General features: G+C 44.0%; 1 protein-coding gene across 10 annotated transcripts in view; it reads left to right on the forward strand.

The window, feature by feature from the left end:
- Positions 1-13,121, forward strand: part of arhgef37 (Rho guanine nucleotide exchange factor (GEF) 37) — a 232,674-nt gene that overhangs the window by 900 nt on the left and 218,653 nt on the right. For 5 of the 10 annotated variants that reach the window (XM_072590933.1, XM_072590929.1, XM_072590942.1 and 2 more), the window contains exon 2: positions 11,185-11,331. The exons of 4 other annotated variants lie outside the window; for them this stretch is intronic. The gene's annotated coding sequence lies outside the window, so the exon portion shown is untranslated. Of the gene's footprint in view, positions 1-10,428; positions 11,332-13,121 lie in introns of those variants that run through there. One more of the 10 variants, XM_072590930.1, reaches the window with a different exon arrangement.

Here is a 13,121-nt window from a genome sequence, read left to right on the forward strand (position 1 = left end):
CCAGATATCAAGTCCCATTTGCCAGCACTTGGCCCATATTCCTCTAAACCCTTCCTACTCATATACCCATCCAGATGCCTTTTAAATGTTATAATTGTACCAGCCTCCACCACTTCCTCTGGCAGCTCATTCCATACACGCACTACCCTCTGTGTGAAGAAGTTGCCCTTTGGTCCCTTTTATATCTTTTCCCCTCTCACCCTAAATCTGTGCCCTCTAGTTCTGGACTCGTCCAGCTCAGGGTAAAGACCTTGTCTATTTATTCTATCCGTGCCCCTCGTGATTTTATAAACCTCCATAAGGTCACCTCTCAGCCTCTGATGCTCCAGGGAAAACAGCCTCTCCCAATAGCTCAAATCCTCCAAACCTGGCAACATTCTTGTTAATCTTTTCTGAACCCTTTCTGGTTTCACAGCATCCTTCCGTTAAGAAGGAGACCAGAATTGCATGCCATATTCCAAAAGTGGCCTAACCAATCTCATGTACAGCTGCAACGTGCCATCCCAACTCCTGTACTCAATACTCTGACCAATAAAGGAAAGCATACCAAATGCTTTCCTTACTATCCTATCTGCCTACGACTCTACTTTGAAGGAATTATGAACCTGCACTCCAACATCTCTTTGTTCAGCAACACTCCCCAAGACCTTACTATTAAGTCCTGCACTGATTTGCTTTTCCAAAATGCAGCATCTCACATTTACCTATATTAAACTCCATCTTCCACTCCTCAGTCCATTGGCATTTCTGATCGTGATCACATTATACCTTGAGGTAGCCTTCTTTGCTGTCCACTACACTTCTGCTTTTGGTGTCATCTGCAAACTTAGTAACTACCTGCTATGTTCACATCCAAATCATTTATATAAATGATGAAAAGTAGTGGACCAAGCACCGATCCTTGTGTCACTCCAAATCTGAAAAGCAACCCTTCACCACCACCCACCTTCGAGCCAGTTTTGTATCCAAATGGCTAGATCTCCCTGTAATCCACAAGATCTAAACTCGCTAACTAGTCTCCCATGGGGAACCTTGTCAAAAGCCCTACTGAAGTCCAGATAGATCACGTCTACCGCTCTGCCCTCACCATCCTCTTTGTTACTTCTTCAAAAAACTCAATGAAGTTTGTGAGGCATGAATTTCCATGCACAAAGCCATTTTGACTATCCCTAATCAGTCCTTGCCTTTCCAAATATTTGGAAATCCTGTCCCTCAGGATTCCTTCTAGCAACTTGCCCATTACTGATGTCATGCTCACTAGTCTATAATTTCCTCACTTTTCCTTACCATCTTTCTTAAATAGTGGCACCATGTTCTTATACCTTTCCCTCTTCAAGCCAACCGGCACCTCACCTCTGACAATCGATGATACAAATACCTCAGCAAGAGGCCCTGCAATCACTTCTCTAGATTCCCACTGAGTTCTAGGTTACACCTGATCAGTTAGAACATAGAACATAGAACATAGAACAATACAGCACAGAACAGGCCCTTCGGCCCACGATGTTGTGCCGAACCACTAACCTAGATTAAGCACCCATCCATGTACCCATCCAAATGCCGCTTAAAGGTCACCAATGATTCTGACTCTACCACTACCACGGGCAGCGCATTCCATGCCCCCACCACTCTCTGGGTAAAGAACCCACCCCTGACATCTCCCCTATACCTTCCACCCTTCACCTTAAATTTATGTCCCCTTGTAACACTCTGTTGTACCCGGGGAAAAAGTTTCTGACTGTCTACTCTATCTATTCCTCTGATCATCTTATAAACCTCTATCAAGTCACCCCTCATCCTTCGCCGTTCCAACGAGAAAAGGCCGAGAACTCTCAACCTATTCTCATACGACCTATTCTCCATTCCAGGCAACATCCTGGTAAATCTCCTCTGCACCCTCTCCAAAGCTTCCACATCTTTCCTAAAGTGAGACGACCAGAACTGCACACAGTACTCTAACTGTGGCCTAACCAAAGTCCTGTACAGCTGCAACATCACCTCACGACTCTTGAATTCAATCCCTCTGCTAATGAACGATAATACTCCATAGGCCTTCTTACAAACTCTATCCACCTGAGTGGCAACTTTCAAAGATCTATGAACATAGACCCCAAGATCCCTCTGTTCCTCCACCTGACTAAGAACCCTACCATTAACCCTGTATTCAGCATTCTTATTTGTTCTTCCAAAATGGACAACCTCACACTTGGCAGGGTTGAACTCCATCTGCCATTCCTCAGCCCAGCTCTGCAACATATCTAAGTCCCTTTGCAAACGACAACAGCCCTCCTCACTGTCCACAACTCCACCTATCTTTGTATCATCTGCAAATTTACTGACCCACCCTTCGACTCCCTCATCTAAGTCATTAATAAAAATTACAAACAGCAGAGGACCCAGAACTGATCCCTGCGGAACTCCACTTGTAACCGGGCTCCAGGCTGAATATTTACCATCTACCACCACTCTCTGACTTCGACCGGTTAGCCAGTTTTCTATCCAATTGGCCAAATTTCCCTCTATCCCATGCCTCCTGACTTTCCGCATAAGCCTACCATGGGGAACCTTATCAAATGCCTTACTAAAATCCATGTACACTACATCCACTGCTCTACCCTCATCCACATGCTTGGTCACCTCCTCAAAAGAATTCAATAAGACTTGTAAGGCAAGACCGACCCTTCACAAATCCGTGCTGGCTGTCCCTAATCAAGCAGTGTCTTTCCAGATACTCATAAATCCTATCCCTCAGTACCCTTTCCATTACTTTGCCTACCACAGAAGTTAGACTAACTGGCCTGTAATTCCTGGGGTTATCCCTATTCCCTTTTTTGAACAGGGGCACAACATTCGCTACTCTCCAGTCCCCTGGTACCAACCCCGTTGACAGTGAAGACAAAAAAATCATTGCCAACGGTTCTGCAATTTCCTCTCTTGCTTCCCACATAATCCTAGGATATATCCCGTCAGGCCTGGGGGACTTGTCTATCCTCAAGTTGTTCAAAATGTCCAACACATCTTCCTTCCTAACAAGTATCTCTTCTAGCTTAACAGTCCATTTCACACTCTCCTCTTCAACAGTACGGTCCCTCTCATTCGTAAATACTGAAGAGAAGTACTTGTTCAAGACCTCTCCTATCTCTTCCGACTCAATACACAGTCTCCCACTACTGTCCTTGATCGGACCTACCCTCGTTCTCGTCATTCTCAGGTTTCTCACATACGCATAAAATGCCTTGGGGTTATCCTTGATCCTATCCGCCAAGGATTTTTCATGCCCTCTCTTAGCTCTCCTAATCCCTTTCTTCAGGTCCCTTCTGGCTGCTCTGTCTGAACCCTGTTTCCTCAACCTTATGTAAGCATCCTTCTTCCTCTTTACTAGACATTCAACCTCCCTTGTCAACCAAGGCTCCCTCACACGACCATTTCTTTCCTGCCTGATAGGTACATACATATCAAGGACACGTCGTATCTGCTCCTTGAAAAAGTTCCACATTTCCACCACATCCTTCCCTGACAGCCTATGCTCCCAACATATGCTCCTCAAATCCTGTCTTACAGCATCGTAATTTCCCTTCCCCCAATTGTAAAATCTACCTTGTTGTGTGCACCTATCTCTCTCCATAACCAAGGTGAAAGTCACAGAATTGTGGTCACCATCACCAAAATGTTCACCCACTAACAAGCCCACCACTTGTCCCGGTTCATTACCGAGTACCAAATCCAATATGGCCTCCCCTCTGGTTGGACAATCTACATACTGCGTTAGAAAAGCTTCCTGGACACACTGCACAAACTCCGCCCCATCCAATCTACTTGGGGATTTATCAACTTTTATGCGTTTCAAGACATCCAGCACCACTCCTCTGTAATATGGTCATTTTTCAAGATGTCACCATCTATTTCTCCACATTCGATATCTTCCATATCCTTCTCCAAAATATACTCATTTAGCATCTCCCCCATCTCCTGCGGCTCTGGAGGAAAAAAAGAGAAGAATCAGAACTTGAGGAATGAGCCAGGGTGTCATGGAGGGAATGGTCTCTTTGGAATGCTGAAAAGTAAAAGGAAGATGTGTTTCGAGGTGGAACATGTGGCAGAATGATTTTCAAATATAGGGACAGCACAGCAGCTCGGTGGTTAACACTGCTGCCTCACAACACCAGGAACCCAGGTTTCATTCTATCCTCACGTGACTATCCTTGTAGAGTTTGCAAATTCTCCCCATGCCTATGTGGGTTTCCTCCAACAGTCCAGATATGTGCAGACTAGGTGGATTAACCATGCTTAATTGACTCAGTAGTTAGCATTGTTGCCTCACATATCCTGCCTTGGGCAACTGTTTAGGTGGAGTTTGCACATTCTCTCTGTGTCCGCGTGGATTTCCTCTGGGTGCTCCGGTTCCTTCCCACAATCCAAAGATGTGCAAGACAGGTGAATTGGCAATGCTAGTTTGCCCATAGTGTTAGGTGCATTAGACAGGGGTAAATATAGAGTAGGGGAATGGGTCTGGGTGGGTTACTCTTCGGAGGGTCAATGTGGACTTGTTGGGCCAAATAGCTTGTTTCCACACTGTAGGGAATCTAATCTAGTGTCCACGTAGGTGCAGGCTAGTCGGATTAGCTATGGGCAATGTGGGGTTTCATGGATAGGCTAGGAGCATGGGTCAAAGTGGGATTCTGTTCAGAGGGGTTATATAGACTCAATGGGCCAAGTGGCCAGCTACCACACTGTAGGGATTCTATGATTCTCTGGATATCGGTGGGGTAGAATGTGGGGTCAAGCAAAACTGTATTATGGTCTGGGAAGAAGCGAAAGTTCATGAAACAAGACCTTGCCAACATGGTACTTCAATAAAATCCCCATTTGTGGAGGTAGGAAAATGTGTCGAAAGAGTTATTTGGACGGTGGGAGGTTGTATAATCAGATCAGTTGATATATCATATGAGAAAGCAAAAGAATGGAATTAAGTCCTTGCAGGAGATAGGGTGTGTGGAACTGAAGTCTAATTAGCTGTAGGAATCAGTGGGCTTAAAGAAAAGTTTTGTTGCTGGTTCATCTCCAGAAATGGATTTAAAGATATTGAAACAGAGTCAGAAATTGATAATGTGAAGGTGAGAGAAGAGTGGAAGTTTGAATCAAAGTTTATGAAATTTTCTATTTGGGCGGCACAGTGGTTAGCACTGCTGCCTCACAGTGCCAGAGACCCGGGTTCAATTCCTGCATCAGGCAACCGTGTGTGTGGAGTTTGCACAATCTCCCCGTGTCTGCATAGGTTTCCTCCATGTGCCCCGGTTTCCTCCCACAGTCCAAAAATGTGCAGTTTAGGTGAATTGGCCATGCTAAATTGCCCATAGTATTAGGTGAAGGGGTAAATGTAGGGGAATGGGTCTGGGTGAGTTGCTCTTCGGAGGGTTGTTGTGGACTTGTTGGGCCGAAGGGCCTGTTTCTACACTATAAGTAATCTAATCTAATTTAATCCATTCCAGGCCAGAAAAAGGAAACGGTCCTGATGCAGCCATTACTGTAGTGATTATAATGAGGTCAGCCAGATGGACCTTGTAGAATATGAGTTCCCTGATTGAACCAGGTTAACAGTCAACTCAGCAGGCCAGGGCTGACAGATAAAAACAGGTGTGTCAGATACATTGTTAACTCTCAAGAGTGTGATGCTGGAAAAGCACAGCAGGTCAGGCAGCATCTTAGGAGCAGGAGAATCGACATTTTGGTCATAAGCCTTTCATCAGGAATGAGGCTTGTTGGTTAAGGGGCTGAGAGATAAATGGGAGGGGTGGGGTTGAGGAGGGAGGTAGCTGCGAAAGCGATAGGTTGATGAAGGTAAGGGAGAAGGTATAGGTTGAAGCGGAGAATGGATCTGATAGATGGGAAAGCTGATCGACCTGTCCATCACCTCTCCCATTAATCCACTCCATCCTCCTCTTCGACCTACACCTTCTCCCTTACCTTCATCTACCTATTGCTTTCGCAGCTACCTTCCCCCTCAACTCCACCCACTCCCATTTATCACTCAGCCCCCAGCCTCCCCACACTTGCCAGACCACAAGTCTCATTCCTGATGAAGGGCATATGCCCGAAATGTCAATTGTCCTGCTACTCGGATGCTACCTGACCTGTGCTTTTCCAGCACTACACTCTTGACTTTGATCTCCATCATCTGTAGTCCGCACTTTCTCCATCCTGTTCACTTTGACTACTGGCTCTGAGGGAGCTGGATCAGGGTCAAAGATTCTCCATTTGTAAATAAAAGGTGACTTGGTAATGGGATACCTCATCTGTAGAATTATTTCAGTGGCGACGTCAATGGTATTACTGATGCAACCATGCAAAAGTTCTTACGAACAGAAACCCAACTGGACTTCAAACATACATTACAACTGGGAGAAAGTGAGGAGTGCAGATGCTGGAGTTCAGAGTTGAGAGTGTGGTGCTGGAAAAGCACCTGGTCAGGCAGCATCCGAGGAGTAGGAGAATCGACCTTTCACGTTTAAGCTCTTCATCAGGAATGATGCATTACAACTGGCTATATTATTGGAAAATGGGGCAAATGGAATATACGAATTGCAGGATATTGCATTGGAAGTGTTCACCCTCGCCGGGCCAACTGAGTTTGGGGAACACCATTGAAGCAATTGCATAGCTTCACTTAGGGCATTTCCTGAATGGAGGGTTTCTAGTTCAGCCCACTGCAAAACCCCAAACAAAAACAAGCCTCGGCCAAATGGTTAAAAGTTTCTTCAGTATTGGAGCCAGCAAGCCAGTGTAGTTTCTGCGTATGCAGACTAGAAACAGTAAAAGAGTCCTGTTAGATCTAAATTGAGTAAGAGAACATGGGCCAGTAACCAGGAAAGTGCACACCCTGAAAAGTTCACCTCCATCTGGTTTTGAACAATTAAATTATTTGGCAACATCCAAATCAGAATCAATCAAAATGATTGCCTGGTTAAATGATCACCTGGTTCTGATGGAAGTCGAAACTGGCATGGCTGTTTCAGTGTTGGCAGAACCAGTCTTTAACAAAATTCACTCTGGATCCCAAACCTTAAGTTTGCACAAGATCTTGGCTAGACTAAATTTTGGACATCCCGGGGATCCTTTACAGATTAAGGGTACAACTTCGATTTTGGTCTTTATGAGAAGCAGCTAGTTCAGTTACCATTGATTGGAGTAAAAGGCTCAGGAGAAAGTGAAGACTGCAGATGCTGGAGATCAGAGCTGAAAATGTGTTGCTGGAAAAGCGCAGCAGGTCAGGCAGCATCCAAGGAGCAGGAGAATCGACATTTTGGGCATGAGCCCGAAGAAGGGCTCTTCCTGAAGAAGGGCTCATGCCCGAAATGTCGATTCTCCTGCTCCTTGGATGCTGCCCGACCTGCTGCGCTTTTCTAGCAACATATTTTCAGTAAAAGGCTCAGGCCCAAGCTGGATGGAGGTGAAAATGGTTGAGAAAGATGCACTTCGCCATTTTTTGATTCAACGTTTGGTTGCCTGAGTAATGTCCTAAGTAAATATCCCAAAGCTTTTCTGGAAGGTCTGTCAAAGGAGGCAAGACCACCTTGCATATTGACAGGAAGCAATTCCACAATTCTGCAAGGCCTTCCCAATGCTATTTGCCTTACGGGCAAAAGGAGAGGCAAAAAGAAAAGGAGGCTGGAAAGCGAAGGAATCATCAAACCAGTCCAGTTTGCAGAATAGGCAGCGCTGGTCATAGCGATTGTGAACCCCGATGGCTAGTTTGCCTTTGTGGTGATTTTAAACAAACATAAACCACTTTTTGTTACTGAATTAATATCCAACCTCTTGCAGAGAGGATTCATATGCAAAACTGGCAGGGGTTGCTGTCCTTCACGAAGCTGGACATGAGCCATGCGTACTTGCAATTGCAGTTAGATGAGAATTCCCAGAAGTATGCTCCAGTTAATACCCGTAAGGAGTTGTACAAAGGTACGAGACTGCCATTTGGGGTATCGTCAGTCTATGTAATTCTTCAACGAATGATGGAAAACATTTTACAAGGTCAACCCCAGGTCACCATTTATCTTGATGACATGCTATTAATAGGGAAGCCCAATAAGGAGCATGAGAGAACTTGCATGTAGTCCTTAGACATTTTTCCCAGGTGGGAGTGCACCTTAAAAGGGAAAAATGTGTGTTCCAGGTACCCCAAATCACCTACTTGAGCTAGAGTTACCAAGACTTGGTTACACACGATGGAAGATAAAGTGAGGGTGATCAAAAGTGCCCCTGTTCCTGCATCTAGACTGGAGCTTAAGTCTTTCCTTGGGCTGATGAATTATCATGGAAAGTTCATACATAACCTGGCCTCCATCCTGGACCTTTGCATCAACTTTTTAAAAAGGGTCAGCCTTGGAAATGGTCATGTAGCCAAGCCTTATCTTTCGGTGAAATGAAAAACAAGGTGTTGTTGGCACATTCTGATCCCAAGCAAAATGTATTATTGATTTGATGCCTCCCCATTAGGAATCGGGATAATATTAGAACATAGGTGACCCAATGCAGAGCTTCACTAGAAACCAAACTCTTCTAGTTCCTCTTTGATTATAGGACCATCCCTCATGCAACCACAGGGATAGCTGCAGCATATTTGCTAATGGGCAGAAGGCTCGGCACCAGGTTAAATCTGATCTTCCTGATCCTAGCAGGAAGGGTGAATGGCATCAGGAATACAAATACTGGACACAAGATTCTGCAAAGCAAGAGAGACTGTTAAATCCAGGGGACAAAATTTGGTGTGCTAACTATGGGAAGGAGCCCAGCGTGGATAAAAGGCATGATCGATGAGCAGTCAGATCTCATGACATATATAAAGTTTGGGTTTATGTGACAGTCCTTAACAAATATGTGGACCATATATGAAAGCTGTAAAATCGCCAATGGTGGGGGAACAAAACATGCCCAGCTCCTCAACAGTTTTTCCAACTGTTCCAGAACCCATTGGCTCTCCCTGTTGGTCAAGCAATGAAGATACCTCGGAATCTGAGAAGGACATGATGCAAGGCCTTTGCTACCTTACGAAGAGAATGAGCCATTTCCTAGATGCTCTGGGTACAAGAGGCAAGATACTGTGCATTACACACCACCCGTATCAGAGACAGAATTGGAGAAACATGATCTGGTGCTAAAATGCCCCAGGAGGAGCTACAAAGAAAAAATAGCCTATGGGCAACAGGGGAGGGATGTTGTGATTGTAACATGGTAAAGGTCAGCCAGGTGGTCCTCATCGATAGAGTTCCCTGGTTAATCTAGTTCAATCAGAGAGCCGAGGCTGACAGGTAAAAACAGGAGTATCGGACATTCCGTTCACTCTGGCTATTAGCAAGCTAGATCAGTGTCAAGGACACTCCACACATAAATAACAGGAAACTAGGTGAAGGGATACCAGCCTCTTTGGAGTTATTTCAATCATTGTACTAGAAATAAAATTGAGGGTGGAGGCTGGAGTCGGACTGGAATTTTTAAAATTCATTTCTGGGTTTTGGACTTTGCTGTCTAGTTCAGCATTTGTTTTGTCCATCTCTAGATGACAGTTAACTACATTCCTGATGGTCTGGACTCACATGTAGGCCACACTAGGGAAAAATAGCATTGTCCTTCCCGAATGGTGAGCCAGATTTCTTTTCTCCAATAATTGGCGATAGTTTCATCGTCATCATTAAACTGTTATTTTTCAGATTTTTAAAATTGAATTCAAATTCAACTATCTGCCAGAGCAGGATTTGATCCCCAGAAGATGATTAATCCAGTAGACCCAAGTAGTCTAGCAATAATATCTCAAGGCTGTCATCTCCACTTGCCCTTATAAAGTAAGATTTGGACACGATATAAAGTTGGCTTGATAACTGAACAATATTTTGAGTCAGAGAAATGGGTGTCCCAATGAGAAATGGCATTCAACTGAATTAACGTTGAATTCCTATTAACATTTTGAACGAGTTACGTAGATAGTTTTGCCGTATGAGCAAGTCAAAGAATGGCTATCGTTTACTGAATACCTCACTTCCTGTCCCATCATTTACAAGCACATGTCAGGAGTGTGATGTAATAATCTCTTTGCCTGCAGCTTCAACAACACGTAGGTTTGATAATATCCAGAATGAAGCAGATTATCACTTGATTATCAGCAATCCACCACTTTAAACATTTATTCCGTCCGGCAGAATACTGTGGGTGCAGTGTGTTCCATATACACAATTTCCTTTAATAATTTGTCAAGGTTTCAACTGCACTGTCCAAATCATAATGTCTCCAGCCCTGTCAGATAAGAGACAGTAGGCGCATGGGAACCAAGTTACCCAAGTCATACACAGTCCAAACTTGGAAACGTATTGCTGTTCCTTTTCAATGTTGGATCAAAGTCTTGTAACTCCCTTCCTGGAGCACCACCATCATCATCATATGCATGGCTCAACACCATCTTCTCAAAGTTAATTAGGAGAAAGCAATAATTGCTGACTGGCATATGCCCAAATTCCATGGATAAATTTGAACTTGAATGGTTGTGTCCAAATAACTTTTGGTTTGACTCTCAAGTTAGTTGATTAAAAAATAATGGTGACTGTGATCCAAATTATAGACCAAGAGCTCTTTCAGATTAAGGAAGCCAGACTGCTGGTACATGTATGCACATGCTGCAACCAGCCAGCGATCTGCTGTTTTTAGCAATAAGGAATGTTATTCCTTACGCAGAGGGAGGAAATGAGCACTGCAGATGCTGAGAGTGAGAGTGCAAAAGTGAGGCACTGGAAAAACCACATCAAGTGAGCCAGCATTCGAGGAGCAGGAGAGTCGACCTGTCCACTTTCCTTCCCACCTATCCCCTCCACCTTCCCCACCGACCTATCACAATAATCTTCCACTTACATCCTCCTATCGCCATCCCACCTACTTTCCCCAGTCCCACCCCTATCCCCCTAGGGCATATGCCTGAAGTGTCAACTCTACTGCTCCTCGGATGCTGCCAGAGCCGCTGTGTTTTTTCCAATGCCACGCTTCTTAACTGTCTCTGCCTAAGGAACGAGTAAAGACCCTTGGCAGCACCTTGTGGGAGATATGACTTAAGATGGAGGAAAATTGTTCAATGTTCGAAGATATTAAACCAGGCAAAGGAGTGTGGCACTGAATAGAAATCTTTTGCTTCTCTATTTGCAGGAGAAGCTGAGAGTAAGCAGAATAGACTTGGTGGCAATGGATGCATAGAGACTTGCAAGTCCATGGTGAAGAGGTAAAAGGGCCAGGAATTTGGAAACATTTTGGAGGGCATCAGAAGAGATGCGGCTAGAGCTGGGGTGAGACAAGGTAATGGGAGAAGAGTTGAATTAGGAATAAGTCACTTCTGTTAGACAAAGACAGGCTGAGATGATGAATATTTATTAGGGAATAAGACAAGTTGCTCTGATGCAGGTGTGTGATTTGTTGACATGAAATTATTTTAGAGTTTCACTTTTGAGCTAATAACAGGTATGAAGTTAATTTTTAACTTGTCAACCAATCAGGAGTCATGATTTTAAACCAGTATATATCAGATAACAGGTGGCTGGTGCCCTCCTGGAGTCATAATGTGAATTTGTTTGTTTTGTGAGAGTTTTACAAGCAGAGAGGATAAACTTTGAAAGTCATTAGCTTGCTTTTAGTTTTGAAGAATCATGAATTGATTTTTGGCTTTAGGAAAAACCCACAGATTGAATAGCTTTTGGATTGGGTTTCGATTGAGTTTCAGAATAGGAGCTACTTCAGAATATCCAGGACATATGTTCCCTCAGGTTAAGGGTTTCAGTTTGATAATTCTAGACCAGAACTGTTTGGTTAGTATGCTGAAGGGGTTACAAATGATCTGGGAAGTCGCTATCAAATTGCTAAAGCTGGGAGCTGAAAGAAACAGCTAAGTCAAAACTATGAATGTAATAAAGGGAACTCTTTTTGGTAGGAGAAAGTGAGGACTGCAAATACTGGAGATCAGAACTGAAAAATGTGTTGCTGGAAAAACGCAGCAGATCAGGCAGCATCCAAGGAGCAGGAGAATCGATGTTTCGGGCATAAGCCCTTCTTCAGGAATGATTCCTGAAGAAGAGCTTATGCCTAAAATGTCGATTCTCCTGTTCCTTGGATGCTGCCTGACCTGCTGCGCTTTTCCAGCAACACATTTTTCAACTCTTTCTGGTACTTGAGTACTGAAAAATAATGGCTTTGGGTATATGGGATTTTGTTCTGCTTTCACATTGTGTTATATGTAAGTAGCCTATTATGTTCTATTTTATTTTCCTTTTTTATTTAATAAACTTTTTTTTGTTAAAACCAAATCTGCAACATTGTGTGCATAAATTTTGTTGAATGACCGTCATGTTAAATAAAGAGAAAAAACAAAATATGATCAATCGGGCCGATTTCAGTTACATCAGATGGGATCATAACACTGCAAAAGAGAGTTCTGATTGCCTTAAGTCTGGTTTGGATTGATCTGCCTGAATCCATCTATTACTCAGACTCTCATCAGGCTTATCAGGTTACCATCCTCCTGGCCAGCCTCCCATCTTCTGCCCAACATAAGTATCAGCTCATCTGAAGATTGCCTGTCCCACTCACTCTCTGATACTTTTAAGCACCCCAGAGCACCAACATCCTGAATCAAAGTTATCGTCTTATTTGTCAAACATCGAGTCATGGAGATTTACAGCACGGAAACAGACCCTTCGGTCCAAATCATCCATACCGACCAAATATTGCAATTGTACCAGCTTCCACCGATTCCTTGGCAGCTCATTCCATACACACACCACCCTCTGCGTGAAAAAGTTGCCCCTTAGGTCTCTTTTATATCTTTCCCCTCTCACCCTAAACCCTCTAGTTCTGGTGTACCCCACCCCATGGAAAAGACCGTGTCTATTTATCCTGTCCATGCCCTTCATGATGTTCTAAACCTCTATAAGATCACCCCTCAGCCTCCAACGCTCCAGGGAAAACAGCCCAAGTGTATTCAACCTCTCCCTGTAGCTCAAATCCTCCAGCCCTGGTAACATCGTTGTAAATCTTTTCTAAACCCTTTCAAATTTCACAACATCCTTCTGACAGGAAGGCGACCAGAATTCTGT

This window comes from Chiloscyllium punctatum, chromosome 20 (assembly GCF_047496795.1).
Source record: "Chiloscyllium punctatum isolate Juve2018m chromosome 20, sChiPun1.3, whole genome shotgun sequence".
Lineage (NCBI taxonomy): Eukaryota > Metazoa > Chordata > Chondrichthyes > Orectolobiformes > Hemiscylliidae > Chiloscyllium > Chiloscyllium punctatum.